Source organism: Mirounga angustirostris, unplaced genomic scaffold (genome assembly GCF_029215605.1).
Source record: "Mirounga angustirostris isolate CCGP_5_RB_7025 unplaced genomic scaffold, mMirAng1.0.hap1 SCAF_7, whole genome shotgun sequence".
NCBI classification, from domain to species: domain Eukaryota; kingdom Metazoa; phylum Chordata; class Mammalia; order Carnivora; family Phocidae; genus Mirounga; species Mirounga angustirostris.
Window position 1 is genome coordinate 104540018 of NW_026991715.1, and position 19156 is coordinate 104559173.

A 19156-nucleotide genomic window follows, 5' to 3' on the forward strand; every position below is an offset into this window, starting at 1 on the left:
CTGCATGAGGGAGCTGCTCGAGAAACGTTAGCAGAGGGGCGCCCCGGTGGCTCAGTTGGTTGGGCGACTGCCTTCGGCTCAGGTCATGATCCCAGAGTCCTGGGATCGAGTCCCGCATCGGGCTCCCAGCTCAGCGGGGAACCTGCTTCTCCCTCTGCCTCTGTCTGCCACTCCCCTTGCCTGTGCTCTCTTTGATAACAAACAAACAAATAAATAAAAGAAACGTTAGCAGAGTTAAGCTGAATGGCCACCAGTTCTACCTTCTCCAGATGCCTTTCCACAGCGGCCCTACCTGAAGTGCTTAGAATGTCCACCGGTATAGTCACTCCTTTGATTTAAAACCTCGACTCCAGAAGATCTCTGCAGAAATGGGAGAGGTAATGGATTAACTCATTAATTCCTTGGGTTATTAGCTACTCAACCACTAGAGTTAAACCGTGAAGTGGTCGGGAAAGAATGGACCTATTTTCCAAGGTAACTGATGCCTCATTTCTCAGTGTGGACACACTCGAGGAAAGGTTCGAACCTGCTTCTTTCGCCAGTGAAATGAATTCCAAGTGGTTATGGGCTTCTAGTCCGTTCCCTATGATAATTCAATAGCTATCTACAGAGAGATAGCATGATCTTCCTGGTTCTTGAGGTGACATGGGTGGAACAGCAGGCCCAACACCCTCCAGTTGTTTTTTTTTAATTTTTTTATTGTTATGTTAATCACCATACATTACATCATTAGTTTTAGATGTAGTGTTCCAGGATTCATTGTTTGTGCATAACACCCAGTGCTCCATGCAGAATGTGCCTGCCTCAATACCCACCACCAGGCTAACCCATCCTCCCACCCCCCTCCCCTCTAGAACCCTCAGTTTGTTTTTCAGAGTCCATCGTCTCTCATCCAACACCCTCCAGTTTTGACCACGAAGCTTGCTGTATCCCCTCAAAAGCCTTTATGCAGAAACCTACAATGGAGGAGAGGGTGAGCTGAATATTGTCTCCTAAATTCATGTCACCTAGACCCTCAGAACATGACCTTATTTGGAAACAGATTCTTTGTAGATATAATTAAGATGAGGTCACACTGGATTAGGGTGGCCTCGAGTCCAACAACTGGTGTCCTTATAAGAAGAGAAGAGAACATGTAGAACCACAAGAGTAGAACATGCGGAGTTGGGGTCAGAAATTGGAGAGACTCAGCTACAAGCCAAGGAATGCTAAGGCTTGCCCACAACTACCAGAAGCTAGGGGAGAATCAGGGGACAGATTCTCTCTCCGAACCTCCAGAAGGAACCAATACCTTAAATCGGGGCTTCTAGCCTCCAGAACTGTGAAAGACTAGATTCCTACTGTTTTAAGCCACCACATTTGTGAAAGCAGCCCTAAGAAACCCGTACAGGAATTAACATGTGCAGATGGCCCAACCTGTACCAGGCACTTTACTTCTGCTACTACACAACCTTCAAGAAAGGAATTATTATCCCCTTTCTACAGACGGGAAAGACTGAGACACAGAGAGGCTAAGAATTTGTCTGTCACAAAGCTGGAAAAATTGAAAAGCTGGGTCTTGAGTCTTTGAGGCTGTATTAGGCTGTAGGGGAATCTTCCTTCTATCCTCGATACCCTCTCCATTTTCTTTCCCTGGCGGCTTACTAAGTACTAGGTACCGTGGCAAAAAGTCTATACGCTGGCTCCTAGGGCAGTCATCTTGGTTCACAGATGTATCCCAAATGCACAGGGCGGCTCCTGGCATGTAATAGTTGCTCAATAAATCTTGCTGAATAAATTAATCTTCCCCCAAATTTCATGAGATAGATATAATTATTATTATTATTATTTTTTATTCTTATGTTAATCCCCATACATTACATCATTAGTTTTAGATGTAGTGTTCCATGATTCATTGTTTGTGCATAACACCCAGTGCTCCATGCAGAATGTGCCCTCCTCAATACCCACCACCAGGCTAACCCATCCTCCCACCCCCCTCCCCTCTAGAACCCTCCGTTTGTTTTTCAGAGTCTATCGTCTCTCATGGTTCGTCTACCCCTCCGATTTCCCCCGCTTCATTCTTCCCCTCCCGCTACCTTCTTCTTCTTCTTCTTCTTTTTTTTTTCTTAACATATATTGCATTATTTGTTTCAGAGGTACAGATCTGAGATTCAACAGTCTTGCACAATTCACAGCGCTTACCAGAGCACACACCCTCCCCAGTGTAGATATAATTATTATATTCATTTTACAGAAGAGGACAATGAGGCACAGATGAGGTCAGTAACTTGCCCAGAATCCTGACCATTGGTATCAGACCACAGGGTGTGATTCATTTCCTCACCCACATACGAAGTGACACTGACATTTGTAAACCTAGTTCCTTGGAGTAAATTGCTCTTCATCATCTTCTCCATATCGTCATATCCACTATCATTTATTGAACATTGCTCAGTATTAGCACTGGGCAAGGTGTTTTGCAAACAGTCTCACCTTTAACCCTTATTGTACTCCTGGGGCTAGTTACTGCTGGCATCTGCTTTAACATACTGGGAACTGAAGCTCAGGGAAATCAAGTAATGATTCCAGTGTCACACAGCTGGTAAGCACCAGGATCAGGATTCAAGGTCAAGTCTCTGGTTCTAAAGCCTGTGCGCATAGCCATAAAGAGATTGCCTCTCTTAGCAGAAGCTCCACCAAAAGAATAGAAGTTAATGGCTAATGCCCTGCCCTCCCTGCCTTTTGCAGGCTCCCTTCTCCAGATCCACAGATGGGACTTCTATCTCTGCATGGCCTTGGATTGTCGGGGCTCACTCAGTTTCTCTTAGGTTGTTTCTGTTTGCCCTCTGCCAGAAAGCATAAGGTTCTTCTCAGGACTCCTCTCCACCTTTCTTCATCCAAAGCCGAGGCTGGTTGATTCACTTCTCAGTCAAACAGAGATGGGCTTAAAGATGGAAGAGGATCATGCATACACCAGGGATGTAGCAGTGAAAAGATAAATGCTGTTTCTCCTCCCAGGAGACTTCATCTAATGTTTTCTCCCTGCTAGTTCCCAAAAGTCCTATCTTATTTATTTCCCCAGGCAACTGCCAGCTTCACACCATAGTGAACATTTTTTTTATGCAATCCCAAGATGCATTTCTATTCTGAGCTAAGGATACTTAAAACAAAGATTCAGTAATGATACTGCATTTTTACAGAGATTCAGCTTTCCAAAATAATGATAATATGGGAGAGTTTCTGGCATCAGAAAAGGGAGTGGCTTCATGGGAGAAGGTGGGAGGGCTTCCCACCCCCGGAATTGTACCACAGAGGTGGGTGTCCACCCTGCTTGTGAGAAAGCCTGGTTTTGCCTAGAGAGACTCTACATTCTCTTTGGTCTGTCTGAGTATATAAGAAGATCCTTTGAATATGATAGTGAGAACAATAAGGAAACCCAGAGAACATCTTGACCCTCCTCCCCTGTTACTAATGGAGAAAATGGGACTCTCCCAAGGAAGTCACTTTGCACTGACCAGCACGGGCTGACTGAATCCCAGTACTATCCCATACATGCTATTGGGTCACCACATCGGTGGTCTTTCTGGATGTCCTTGAAATGTTCCAAAGTAGGAGAAAAGGGTTTGTCCTATGAGAAGGGAAGGAAAGAGGGTTCATCCAGGGCCTCTCCTGGAACTTGCCGTTTATAATCATGTCAAGGTGACCTACCATGGACTTGGCTTCTGGAGCCCAGGAACAAAAATGTGAAAAAGAAGGAGAGGCTGAGAAGGGCCTTGGTGCAGAGCAGGCAAAGGCAGCAAAGGTGGTGCTGAGAGGAACAGGGCCCGAGGATTTATCTCACCAGGCAAATAACAGATTCGGCAGACAGGCCTCAGCAGTCCTGCAAAACTGGGGGCCCTCAGAGCAGGCTCTTCTCACTGAATTGTTCTCTCCATTCTCTGGAAAGAACAACCCAGCTTAAGAATAAAGCCAAGTGTGCACCTAGTCTAAAGCCACATGCAGGAGGAGGGGACCCTCCTCATCATCTGTCATGACCCCATTTTGGACTGAGTAATGGAAATTCTAGAACCTTCTATCTACATCCCTACACCTAGGGTGCAGTAGCAGATGCTCAATCAATATTTATTGAGTGAATGAGTCTCCTGGGAGGGGTAATAAATTAACATATTATCTGCTGCTAATAGCTTTGAGCAAATTAGCTTAAAGTTAAAATGAACACTTCTTTTGTACTTTGCATCTTATTAATGCAGCATATGCAGAATCCCATTTAGTTTTCACAGTATTCTTGGAAAGGGCGTATTTGTGACCTTGGGTAAATTATTTAACCTTTCTATGCCTTGGTTTCTCCATCTATAAAATGGAACTATAGCACCTACCTCATAGAGGTAAAATTAATGGGATAATAAATGTAAAGCATTAGAGAGTCTTTCCATAGGGACTGTGACCTCTATGTATTGTGGCCTGTTTCTCCATTCCTGGAAGACAGGCTAATAAATGGTGGCTTGGGACATGGAGACAGAACTGCGGCTGATGTCAACACCTCCTCATAGTTGCCATCTTGGACCCCAACTTAACTGGCAGACAGTCTCCCCCCAAGACAGAATGTGGGCTGGTATCCACTTCTGGCTTCACGACTTCAGCCCAGAATTTTGCTTTGGAAGGCATTAGAGATTCTTTTTCCTCTGTTGTTTACTTGTTCTCAGATCATGTGGAAAGCCCTCTGGAAACTTCTGACAGTTGTCATCACGGGCCAGAGAACTGGTGAGGGAGGAGCTGGGAGGAAAGTGTGAGAAGGGTGCAGGGGTTGCTGGGAGCCCCTGCTGTCTTGCCTTGATATTTACCCTCCACAGTTTTCTAAGCTGGATCTTCATAAGTGTCCGGGGCCATTGCCAAGCCAAGTCCCCTCCCTCCACTCTGTCTGTCCCCTTCTGCCCCGCATCCTCCGATCTGAGCCTGGGGAACAGGTCTCCACTCTTCCTGGCTCCACCTTCCTTCTTCTCTCTGTGAATGCTGCCTTGCAGGGGAATGGCTCTGTGAACATCAGAGGCAAAGGGGAGAAGAAACACAAGGCACAGAGAGAGCAAAAGGGAGAGAGAGGACAGGAACTTACAAAAAAAGAAAGGCAGTAGATGCTGGACATGGATGGTGGAGGGTGACAGTAACTCAGAGGATGAGTACCCAGGAGGTGGAGTGGGTTTGGCCATTGATGGGGACTTGGAACTTGGGACATTTCACATCAGAGGTTGAAAGTGGCCAGCCTGTGGGCCGAATCCAGCCAAACACTAATTTGGGGGCCCATACAGGGTTTTAAAATTTAGGAAACTTCCCATAAAAACCCAAGTCATGCAGGATTCACATTTCTTCACAGCAACAGTGGAATGAAGCTGGAGAGCCCACCCCTCTGGATGGGCCAAATGCTATTCCTATTTTGCCACAGACCCCACCAATCTCTATTGCATGGCACTCAGCCTGGTTCTCTCACTTAAATTATCTTCCTAGTCCCTGTAGGTACCTGAGTTTGAGAGACTTAGTTTATACATATCATTTTTAGCACCAGTTGGTGAACCCACCTTTTCCCTCAGCAGCCCCCCTGCCCCGCCCCAGTACAAACCTGAATGCACAGCAATCACGGTGAGATGGTTTTGAAAAGAAGAGTAGAAAAGGATGGAGGGAGAAGCCAGCTATGAAAAGGTAGAGAAAATCTGAGAGTGGGAAAGAAAAAAATCCAGGGCAAGGGAGAGTGAGGGTAGACCAGTAGAGAGAGAGGGAGTCAGAATTCTCCTTTCCCAGCTTGCCCCCTGACTCCCTGAATTTCCTTACACAAGGTGTGTGACCTTTGTGGGTCAGTAACTTTCCTCATTAGTATCAGGTTGCACAACATGTTCATTGTCAAATTTAGCGAACTTTCCATGGGGCTCTTCTCAGAGTAAATCAGACAGAGATTCTCAAATAAATTAATCAATGACAACACACTGTTTATATTAGCTTTCCTGGGTGATTGATTTAATATTTATTGAGTCTAGAATGTGTGCTACCATATAAATGACCCCATTACTACCTTCTTCCAGCTTGACTTAATTTCTCACGATATGGCATTTGGTTGCAAGCGTCTCTAGGTGAAAGCTTTCATAAAGGGTGGTGGGGTTCTTTGGGGGGGCGGTAAGGACAGAGAGAAAGGTGAGGTTTATTGTCAATTGTTTTGTTAAAACATCAATGTTCACCACCCTTTAAACGGTTCTCATTTCCCCGACTACCTGCTGTTCGCTAATACCACAGCTGACTTACTGTAAAAATGCTGAAATGGGATGCTGTTTCTGAAAGAAAGAGCTCTTATGCTAAAGAGGTTTAAGGCCTTTCTGTTTGTTCAGGTCTATCAGGATTAGCTCTCTGATCATCTTTTCCTAACCTCGTCACCAAATTAGTCTAGAGATTATACATTTCATTCATTCAGTGAATAATTCCTGAGCACCTACCGTGTACTAGACACTATTCCAGGCGCTGGAACGGGAGAGGAAAGCCTCTTCTCTCGTGAAGACCCCAGCCTCAAGGGTGGAGACAGGCATTAAATCAACCCACATTACCATTCCCCATGGTTGGGACTGAAGTAATTTAAATGAAGCTGAGTAAGAGGGAGTGAAGGGGAGAGGGTTCTTTTAGAAAGATACTTCCTGAGAAGCAAACCTGTGCTGGCCACTGAATCATGGGAAGGAAACTTCTCTCTGGAGATCTGGGGCAGGGTGCTCCTGGCAGAGGGAACAGCAATTGCAAAGTTTTGGAGGCAGGGAGGAGCTTGCTCTGTGCAGGAGTGAAGGAACAGCAGCACTGGGGCCGGGAGAAGGAACGCACGCTTGCTGGGAGCAGTGAGAAGACCAATTACATACAACACATTTTAGGGACATGCAGTTTTGTTACTTTTAAGCACTGATACTAATTGGAAGCAGGCTTGTAGAAACCCTTAGGGAACCTGCTTTGGTGAATAGAGAAGAAGTATTTGTAATTATCATAACAGGATTGTCTGTAAATAAATGCTTCTTAAAAATGCCTAATTTGACATTTAAAAACAATTTGTCCTCTTAAGTGGTTTAAACACACTGTCTCCCGAATGCTGTTAAGACCTTCCATTTGCATTCTAAATCTCCCATCTCTTCTTTCCTCTTCCCCTGTAATAAGTTCTAAACAGCTCTTAAGAGCTTGGAGTTCAAAAAAAAAAAAGAGCTTGGATTTCTTCATAGATTTTGAAAAGATCAACATCGGCTAAGTTCTTGCCTGAATTATCACAAATTCTTAATTAATAAGGTCTAGATTGTGAAGCCATTCCTAGAATAATAATAGTTGATAGTTATATTAGTTACATATGTTTATCAATTATGATGTGGGCACATTACTAATGCCATTTTGCAATTGAAGAAAATGAGGCTCAGAGAGGTTATGTAACTTGGTCAAGGTTGCACAGCAAGGAAATGGAAGAGTTAAGATTTAAGCCTAGGTCCCCTGAGCTACCCACTAGTTAGGTGTGGTAGGTACGCCGTATTAGAAGTTAAGCGGCTTAGTTTCTAGTCTCTGCTCTACCAGTAACTAGTAGTGTTTAACCTCCCTAGAGCTTAGTTATCTCATCATTAAAAATGCTGCTCATGATACCTGCTTAATCTAACTAGAATGCATCCACTCCTAAAATGTCACCTACAAATGTGCTGAGAAGTATGCTGGGGGTGGGGTGGGGTGGGCTGCAGACACCAGGGAAATGAGGCAGGGGCTGGCTTCATGGAGATTACCATGATGTGAAAGGAATAGATATTATTCCCACAAATCAGAGTAAAGTTACAATGGAAGCAGGTGTTCTGAGTCTACATAGCTGGGCCTGGCCTACCTGGAAAGTCCAGGGAAGGCAACCTGAGTAAGGCACTTTTGAACTAAGAGCTGAATGTTGAGTGAAGGAAGTTAGCTCCTCTAAGGGAAGGGAGTGTCATTGGTGTGATGGAAGATGTTCCAGCAAGGACAGTCTGTGCAAAGGCGCTGTGGAGGGAGGAAACTTAGCTCTGAAATAAGGCCAGTGTGGTTAGGATGTGAGGGGATGTGAAGGGAGAGGAAGCTGGAAAATTAAAGCGATCAACCATAGAGGATCACGTCAGGGTCCTAAGGGTTTTAACATTTTCCAGATCTTATGCCTTTTTTGTGTTGATTCCTGCCTTTCTTTTCTGTCCCAAGAACATTTTACCCTAACCCTGCTACCTTTTCTTTTTCTTACTTTTCTTTTCCTTTCCTTTCCTTTTAAGATTGATTGATTGATTGATTGATTAAAAGATTTTATTTATTTATTTGACAGAGACAGAGAGAGCAGGAACACAAGCAGGGGGAGTGGGAGAGGGAGAAACAGGCTTCCTGCCAGGCAGGGAGCCTGATGCGGGGCTCGATCCCAGGACCCTGGGATCATGACCTGAGCCGAAGGCAGACGCTTAACAACTGAGCCACCCAGGCGCCCAAGATTTATTTATTTGAGAGAAAGAGAGAGCATGTACACACGAGCCAGGGAAGGAGCAGAGGGAGAAGGAGAGAGTCCACAAGCAGACTCCCTGCTGAGTGCGGAGCCTGCCTTGGGGCTTGATCCCAGGACCCCGAGATCACAACCTGAGTCAAAACCAAGAGTTGGACGCTCAACCGACTGAGCTGCCCAGGAACCCTCCTTCTTTGCTTCCAGAAGAATGGGAAGGCCTGCCTAAGTGGGTACCATGCCCAAGGCCTCAGCACTGCTTCTGGCCAGTCTTCTTTATGACTAGTCAGCGGCCAGCACAATCGGTCTCCGACCTGGCATTTGGGGCCCTAGGAACTTACTGCAGGCCAGTGAGACGGCACATTCCTGTCTGAGACAAGAAAGCCTGACATCTGTTCCTTGGCAAAAGAGCCAGACCTGCCAGAAAGTCCAGTGGTCGAAGCCTCGAATGGAAATCAGTTTTGGCAAAAACACAGGGCTGAACATCAGGCCCTTCCCTCCTGTCTCAGGAGCTGCCGACAGTGGCCTCCAGGGGACAAAGGTTCAGGTAGGTGCTCTGTGTTGTGGTCCGCAACCCCTGCCCAAGCCCCCAAACTTTCTTCATTTCTGATGGTGTGATGAAAGATTTGGGCTGCTGGGCTCCTGCCTTAATCACATTCATTCCACTGTCAGGGAGGGCTGTTTTCTGGAGTCTCTGAGGAAATAAAGATGATGAATAGAGAGAAATCACATTCTTTATTAGCATGGATGGGCACACAGATCCCAGTAGTAATTAATCCCAGGATGTTTACAAATTTTTTCTTCTTTGTCATCCAAGAGTTGGGGTTTGCAATCGTTGCCATAAAGGAAGAATGGAAGCTGAAGAGCCATGTTAGAAACAGAGATGGCAACATATTAATTAATCATCCCATAATGCTTAACAACAGTGTCCTTAAACGTCAAGATCCCAGGACTCTAAGGAGAAATAAGTTACAAGTATACAGGACCCTCTTAGGAAAGCTTAGAAAAACCCGTGGCTTAAGCCTGAGTTAGCAAAGACCTTTTTTTTTTTCTTCTTTTCTTTCTTTCCTTTTTTTTTTTAAACAGTGTGCAGATTTTTTTTTTTTAAAGATTTTATTTATTTATTTGACAGAGAGAGACACAGCGAGAGAGGGAACACAGCAGGGGGAGCTGGAGAGGGAGAAGCAGGATTCCCGCGGAGCAGGGAGCTCAATGTGGGGCTCGATCCCAGGACCCTGGGATCGTGACCTGAGCCAAAGGCAGACACTTAAAGACTGAGCCACGCAGGTGCCCCATTTCCTTTTAAGGGGGAAAAGGAGGATACATAGAATGTAAGGACCCCTCCACACCCCAACAATACAAAACAGCTATAAATGCCTATGGAAATTAGATTTGTTTTGTAACTTTTGTGAGTAATTAAGGGTTAGACAGAAAATCTTTTTGTTCCACTCCTGGGATTGTTCAGCATCTTTCCAGAACATCTGAGTTCTCTTTCTTGCCTAGTAAGGACTGGAGAATAGCTAAGGTCAGTCATTCCGGGACGGTCATTCTGACATGATTTGGGTTGTTTTGAGCTTTGGGGACACTATTACAAGCATCAATTCTTTTTATCCTCTAACCCAAGAACAGGAAATTCAAGCTTTGGTCCAGGCTCCATAAAGCATGAGTTGTGTGACCTTGAGTGAGTCACTACATGGCTCAGGACTTTAGTTTACTTGTTGCAAAATCAAGGGATCATGGCCCTGTAGGGCTTGAAATTTCCATGGGGCTGAATTTAAAAGTCTACACTTACAGCAGTTTTAGGGTATTGGGCTGAGTATGTATTCAAAGCATGATAGACACCCCTCATGCTTTTCAAGTGTCTCTTGGATGAGAGAGGTATATTTGTGGAATGGCGGTGGTGAGAAGGGATTTCCCTATTTGGAGGACCATTCTTCGGTCAAGGGTATACGAGTAGCTGCGCTCCCCTGCTAGAACCTCCAAACAAGCTCTCAAGGTCCCTATTTCTTCTTAAAGATTTTTGAGAAATGTTAAGGGATGCCTGGGTGGTTTAGTCAGTTAAGCAGCCGACCCTTGGTTGCAGTTCAGGTCATGATCTCACGGTCCTGAGATCGAGCCCCATGTCGACTCTGCACTGAGTGCAGAGTCTGCTTTAAATTCTCTCTCCTGCTCCCTCTCCCTCCAGCTCATGTACTTACCTTCTCTCTCTCTTAAATAAATAAATAAATAAAATCTTTAAAAAAAAAGATATTGAAGAAATGTTAAAAATAAACACCTAAGAATTATTTGTAATTTGTTCACTGAGTATATAGATGTTTCTGAAGAGTTCTGCAGTGCTTAAAACAGTTTGTTCTCTCAGACACTTTAATTATACTCTTCAAGGGTTTTGTTTGTTTGTTTTTTGCATATATTCTCACTTTACTTTCAGCTACTGTATTCTTAAAACATGGGAAGATCAGTCAGCCTCAGCCAATAGACTGAAATTGTACTGTCTGAATTAAAGAAAACTTCTTATGCTTTCTGGAGCTCTGAGCATCTCATCTTGAATCTTCTGAGTTCTGGGAAGCTCCAAATCCATTTGCTCGGGCAAGAAGAAAAAAATTTCTTGGAGGGTATCCAAAAGAGAATTAGACTGCATTCCCAATGGTCTTCTGGTCAACCCTAGCCTCTTTGACCTAACATGGGTCCTGCCCATCACACTCTGCCCGGGAGAAAATGGCCAAGAAACACCCGCAAGTTTTAAGCAAACAAACGACTTCACTGGAGACGCATTATTATGCATGAGACCACCGGGCAAAGCTAATATTGCCAAATGATAAATAAATAAAGGGAAACACAAGGTTTGTTTAAAGATGCAAAGTGGGAAAGAACATCATTTTCTCTCTCGAGGGACTCAACCTCCACTGTGAACCGAAAACCAGAGTTCACCACACTAATACTCTAAACCTATTGAACCAGATTGAAATCTCTGTATCTAAATATGCTGCCAGCTGACCTTGAATAGCACCAGTATTTCATTTGGTTCAAATCCATGTTCTTTTCTCTTGCTCACAGAATTACCTCAGTGATTTGGTAACCAGCATTTCTCACTTGAAGAGGCTTTAGAAATGCGGTGTGTGTTTGTGTGTGTCTGTGTGTGTTGTGCGGTAGTGATCAAGATTAGTGCTTTTAGTTGTTTGTTTTTTTTTACATGAAATATCTATTTCTGAAACTGTCATTCAGGCCCCTCATATCTTTGGTATGCGATAAAACACAATTTTGTGGATTTGAGGGTTTTCTTTCTTTCCTTGTGCTTTCTTTCTTTCTTTCTTTCTTTTTTTGTTAGAAAAACCAACACAGCTGCAAGGACTTTCACATCCAATAACCCGAGATAGTTCCTGTTTGCCCGGTTCCCAGATGAAAGAAAAACAAAACAAGTGTGGGGTGGTTTATCGTTTTTTTTGAAACAGGATACATTTTTTCCCATGTTCAGATCTGAAAATACTTGGCTGTAATTTAATCTACCTTTATTAGATTACCCAGTTATGTCCACAAAATTGTGGAAACCATCCTAAATTAGTAAGGTCAGGGAAGAAGCAGGCTGGATGTGAGAATTCCTTCTGTTCCTGCTGGACATGTCTTTTGAATGGAGAGCAAGTCATGAGCAAAACATTCGATTCACCATGGACAGAGGAGCTCATTACCCCTTGAGTGTCTCCAGTGGGAAGTCCACCTTCTACTTCTTCCATGATGACTTCAGAGTAACCCCTCTTTCAAGGAATATGTTAGCATATTATTATATAATATAATATAATATAATATAATATAATATAATATAATATAATATAATATAATATAATATAATATAATATAATATATATATATTATTATAGCAGTAGAATAGGCAAGAAATGGCCAGGTCATCCAAAAGTTACCTTTACTGGTCCAAAAATGCTTTAAGCCTAGCAAGCCCTACGTATGTAAGCGAGCCCTACATCTGATAAAATAGAGGACAGCCAATTACACTTATATTTCAAATAAATAAAGAATAATTTTTTTTGGTCTAAGTATGTCCCAAATATTGCATGGGATATACTAATACTAAAAAATCACTTGTTGTTTATCTGAAATACACATTTAACTAGAAATCCTGTTTTTTATTTGCTAAATCCAGCAACAAACTTCAAACCAAAGAAAAGGCCACAATATCATTTTTAATAGCAAAAATAAAAGAAAATGAAATCATAAGCCACATAGCAGGTCTGAATCTTAGGTCCTAAATACAGTTGTTCAAGATATATGTTTGGTTTTTTTTCATTTTTTATTTTATTTTTTTTAAAGATTTTATTTATTTGACAGAGAGAGAGACAGCGAGAGAGGGAACACAAGCAGGGGGAGTGGGAGAGAGGGAGAAGCAGGCTTCCCACGGAGCAGGCAGCCCGATGTGGGGCTCGATCCCAGGACGCTGGGACCATGACCTGAGCCGAAGGCAGATGCTTAACGACTGAGCCACCCAGGCGCCCCTGTTTTTTTTTCATTTTTTAAAGAGAAATCTGTTCTGCCTCTGAGTACCCAAGCCAGCAGGAAATTCAGTCTCCGTCAATATGGGACCCTGCCCCTTCCTATATCAATCCACTATCTTAGGTTGTGTCCAGAGAGTGGGGTTTGAGATCCAAACTCCAAGGTGTCATGGGCGCCAGTGACATCCTCTGGGCTTGGAGTTCAGTGGTCACTTTAGGTAGGGGGCTCTATTTTGAGCCTTGTGGGACTAGGGGAACTTTTTGTTTGTTTGTTTTTTGACCAATGATCATTTTTGGCCAATGATCTCCATTTTAACACTGACTTCCTTAAATTCTGTGAACTCTCTTTCTCCTTTGGTTAATTTTGAAAACATTTTCTGACTTTTGGTTGATCTCAGAAGTACAGTTTCTTTACTAACTTGGGAGCTTTTATAAAAAACAGGAAGAATTTTTGTCTTCAGGTAGTTCTACTACCCCCTGCCTCTCACGCACAAAATAATCCCTAAGGCAGTAATTTTTCATGGGTCTGAATACCTCCTTGAAATGGAAGAAGGTAAAAACAAGAAGACTGTAGATGAGATTATCGTTCAGTATATATTCCTTTCCCCTTCCATAGGAGGAGTCTTCTTCCCTTACCCGTTGATGTTGGGATTTGTCATGTGACTTGCTTTGTCCCATGGGATGTTAATGGACATAATCAAGCTAGGGCTTGAAATGTGCTTTTGTAGTGGGAGGCACCCTCTTGTACTCTGCCATCATCATGGTCACATGTCCTAGGAGAATAAGAGATATATAGGGAAGATGTAGACCAATTCACAACCTAGAGCCAAACCAAGTGAAGTCCAGCCTAGATCACTGGAATCCCAGCCAAATTACAGGCACATGAACAAGAAATAAATATTGACTATTGTATGCTACTGAGTTTTGGAGTGGTTTGTTACGCAAAATTACTAAGAGATACAGGTACAAATGCAAATTCACATTTTGGTAGATTAGCAAGTTGTTTTGATACACTTAATGCTCAGCCGTGATATTAAAATATTTATTGCATTCCAAAATCCCAGGCATATGCCTGAGATCTTATGGTACTCTCTTTCTCTCTCTGTCTTCATAATATTTTATATCATTCTCTAAGTTATTTATTCCTTTTAAAAGCTTATCTTCAGGGCGCCTGGGTGGCTCAGTTGGTTAAGCGACTGCCTTCGGCTCAGGTCATGATCCTGGAGTCCTGGGATCGAGTCCCGCATCGGGCTCCCTGCGTAGCGGGGGTCTGCTTCTCCCTCTGCCCTCTTCCCTCTCATGCTCTCTGTCTCTCATTCTCTCTCTCAAATAAATAAATAAAATCTTAAAATAAATAAATAAATAAATAAAAGCTTATCTTCATTTAAAGCCTTGCAGTTTACCAAGTGCCCTCACATCCATTATTCCATTAGATCTTTTTAACAATTCAATGATGAGGTGAGGTTGATATTACTAGCCCCATTTGAGGAAAAGGGAGCTGACTGGGAACGATGTCAAAGGTTTGCCACAGGAAACAAAGGCAGTTCTGGATTCCAGATCAGAGTTGGGACTCCACCCAGGTCTTCTTATTCCTCCTGCAAAGGCTCTTCCCACTATTACCATGGTTACTGCTGGAACACAGCACAGGGCTGAGCACATTATAGTTCTTAGTAAACACCCGAGGAATGATGGGGAGATCAAATCTTTTGGCCAGAGATGTAAGTGTAAATTCAAAGCTCCCAGAAAACCCTTCACTACAGGTTCCCTATGCATAACCTCTTTTAATGCTTCCTCAAGTGTGTGTTAATAAGAGTTGGGTTGTGGGTGTGTAGAGGGAAGGAGGTGAAGAAGATTAGATGCTATTTAATATGTTTTAGAAATTCCAGTTTAGTAAATTAAATATCTTTTCTGCAGTGCTTTTTAAGTGAGTTTGAAGAGCTTATTTGTATTGCTTTCTAGGTGAGGAATAGAGTATAATGCCTTTCTCTAAGTTATTTGACAATGGAACCTTTCCATCAGAAATCATCTTGCTGGATTACGGTTGCATGGAACCCACTTTGGGAAACACCAGTCCATGCCATTGAACGGCCCTGGTTCTGCCCTTTGGCATATCCCTTTTGTACCATTCAGAGCTGTTTGTGCAGCAGGCACCCTCTGGGCTTTTCAAGCTTTTGTTAATGACTCAGTTCTAATTCCAAGAAGCTTTTAACTTAATGGGATGATAACTTGGTGTATTAATTAAGGTTCTTTTAGTCGCAAACATAAAAAGCAACTCTGGCTAACTTCCTTGAAGATATTAGGAAAACCCACAAAATCATAACAGTTGCCAAACAATTAGGATTTGAAAAGAATAGGAAGCAGGGCAGTTTGGGGGATTTCAGCCCTGGGAATCCCTGGAATTCCCACTCAAGTAACTCTGCTGCAGAGACATCCCTGTCCGAATCTTGGGGCTCGGGTTTCAGGTTCCTGGGGGGGAGAATCTGATCTTACTGGCTTGGGCCACATGTCTCTGCCCCAGGATCATTCAGTTGTGAGAGAGAGGACAGAAGGGGCCACTGAGGAAACCGCCGTGATCTGGTGGTTCAGTCCCATCTCTCAGGGTCATTGGTTCAAAGTAGATGCATGGAGCTCTAACTACATTTCCAAAGTCCATTACATTTTTCTCAAGGGGTGGAAGACATTGCTGATTTTTCCTTTGAGCACCAAATAAAGAGGTTTTGAGGCTATACTCTAAAAAAATCAGATTTCCAAAACTAAAACTCATACTTGGCCTAGAGAAGCACTTTTGCAATTAGCATTTCAGGAGATATTCTGACACACAGGCGCTCAGGGACAGGTGGTACGGTGTTTGGTTGAACTTGCCCACAATTTCCAAATCCTCTCTGCCTCTCCTCTTTGACTAAATGCAGGCAGTTGAAGTCACAGAATTCAATGTGTATCTGATGCAACTCCACTAATACACAGAGATGGATTAATACAATAGCCTTAACAAACCTTAGCAGTAAGAAGTTGATATCCTCATTGTTCATTACTAAAAAATGGATGAGGTCATCAAGGATGTGTGCTCGAGGAGGCAGAGAGCTTGGGTGTGGGGAGGGTACACGTGTTTTGTGTTGATTCAAAAGCAATCTAAACTACTTTTTAAACAAATCAAACTGAGGTTTTCTTCGGCTTTCTGAAATTTTAAATTCAGACGCAAATAAGGCATTAAAAATAAAAAGCCTCCAAGGACACCACCACCCACTAGTATACTGTGAGGCTTTATTTGAATATATTTTGCTTTTATTGCTTTGTTCTCTTTCCTCACTATGATTTATAAAGCAGTGTGGGAAAATGGTTAACGCAGAATAAAAGTTAAAATTAAAACCACTTTTTCCACTATGGTGCTATCTGCTTCCCACCCCCTCATCCCTGGAGGCCTGTTCAACTGAGTTTAGTAGCACAAAGGCTACTGAGTTCCAGAACTATATTCATAATCTACCTACGTTGGATTGATTTCCTAGCTCCGGGACAAAATAAATGATTAGTTGGTTTTGTTGATAATATGGCGAGCATTGATAAATAATGGAATAAGCTCATTTTAAGATGTCTGTAGAACTCTGGAAATGTGTGGGATTTATTCAACTACTCAGGTTAGCTCAAATGACTTTATGTTTGGAGAATGAGCCTGCTTTGGGGCCCAAACAGTTCCCAAGGAGAATAATTACTGTTCACAGCCCTGTCACATCAGACTCAGATCAGCAGGGACCGCTTCTCCTGTTTCTCTCTGCCTGCCTGAGTCTTTTCACACTGAGGAGAAGGACCTTGTCAGAGAGGCATCCCCCACCTGAACCAGTGCCCCAGCCCAAGCTCTTACAGTCACCCAAGTCTTTGTTGAACACTTACCATGTGCCAGGCATAGCATTGGCCACTTTTATACCTCCCACACAGCATTTTACAGACCGTGCTTAAATCCCATTTTACCTATGAGAATATTGAGACTCACAATGATTAAGACTCTTCCCTTGGTCAGACAGTTCTAGTCCCAGTGATAATAATACTAATCCAACTAGACATAACAGAAAGCTCACTCAGACTATGGAATCAACGTGGGAGACTGAACTGGTACCCATGAGATCAAGAAGTTAAATGCAGTAACAACAGTATATATCTGAAGTATGGTGCTAAGTGTCTTTAGGTACCATGCTTATTTTACTCATCACATCAAGGCCACGAAGCAGGTAGTAAAAGGACTCTATTTTAGAAATGGCAAAATGGAGGTCTAAGGGAAGTTAAGAAAATCGCCGGTAACTGAGCTTTGCGTGGTAATTCCTGCAGGCTAGGCTTAGGCAATAGAGCAGATACTGGTGCAGAGCACCTTGAGATAAGTCAGGACAGCTTCAGGCTGCAAGTAATGAGAAGGAAGACTCCAAGTGGGCTGGACGACCTTCCACTTCAGCAAATATATAGGCTGTAACACAGCACAGCCCAAATGTTAGGGGATGTGAATGGAAAGTTCGCTCAAAGTCACAACTCTGGTGGATATCAAGGAGGAGAGGCTGACGGGTTGGCATCAATCGGGGAGCTTCTCTAACAGAAATGAGTTATACACCCTTCTCTGCCCTGTAGGCACAAAAGGCACTTGGCTAGGGCTTTCTAGTGCCAACCACACTGCAGGGTTTTCATGGGGAAGTCAGGCTCCAAGGAGTGCTTGAGGATGAATAAGTCACCATTAGGCGACCTTTTCCTCCACCACTACCTTCTGGCACAGAGATTCTATTTTTAAGTGAAACTGCATTGGGTATCTCTGTGACACATAAGTGGGTTGAATTTTTAAAGGGATCAAAGGATTAAAATTAAGGAATGAACTTTAATGAGTCAGTTAGCAGAGTGGCAGGGATCAGGGAAAGGGACAGTGAGATTTGGATAACAATGTCTCCTCAAGGTGCTAGAAAATACTGAACAGACAAATAAAATGATAAGAGACCCAGTATTTGCTTCAAAATATTCTTGGGGTGTGGAAGATGGTGATGAATGAGAGTAGTTGAGAGCATAGATAAAATTAGATGAACCATAGGTTGATCATTGTTGAATCTCTGTGATGAGTATGTTGGGTGTTCATTATATTCTTCTAGTTTATATATGTTTGAAATTTTCTGTAATAATTTTTTTAAGAAAGTAGTAGCTATGGTCTAGTCTTCAATTTCATAGAAAATTTCATCCCACTTATATTTTCTGCACAAAGCTGTGGGTATCCCTTACATCCAAACAATCTCCAAGTCCCATCCCTTCAGCCTCCAAATGTTATCTCAAATCTGTCCATTTGTCTCTTTCTCCGCTGCCATGACCCTAGTCCTAGTCACCACCAGTATTGAATCTTGCTTAAACATGGCAATGGCTTCCTAATTTCCCTCCCCAATTCCAGGAGAAATATCCATTTCCAATCTTCTCTTCCTATGGAAGATGAAATGATCTGCTCAAAATGCTAATCTGACATTCTCACAAGAAAAAAGCAAGATGCAGAATAGTATACAGAATTTTTGTACAAGAAAGGGGAAACAACATACTTAGGCCCACCTATGCATATACTCTTTGCTTATATTTGCAAAGAGAAACCCTGGGAAGATAAACCAAAAAACTAAATAAAAATAAAAGGGGAGAAAGTGCACAATGGAGGACGTAGGTTAGCAGCAAAACTTCTCTAAATATATCATTTTACAAATCTTGACCTTGGAATCATGTAAGTGTTTACAAGTTCAAAAAATAACATTAAGGAAAAGTAAAATAAAATAAGGGATTTCCAAAAATTGAAACCAAATTAAAATAAAGAAAAAAATAATTGTTTACCAAATTAGTAACATTAACTGCAGCAAGAAAATAATTATTTCAAATAACTTTCATAAAAAAAGTATTTTACATTCTTGTGAAACATAGACTAAGAACCAAAAAAAAGTTGCAAATAAGTCTTAAACTTCATTCAGTACTCTTAATGTTAGTATTAGGTTGAACTATATGAAATTGCCTATATTTGACCATATTTGACCTATTAAAATGACAATTTCTTATGTTGCAAGTAAATAAAGTAATATAATATTATGATACAAATATGAATACTTTTTTATATTATAAATATAACATAATATATTTATATGTAACATAAGTATAATATAAATGTAATATAATTCATATAAATATAATATTATAGCAA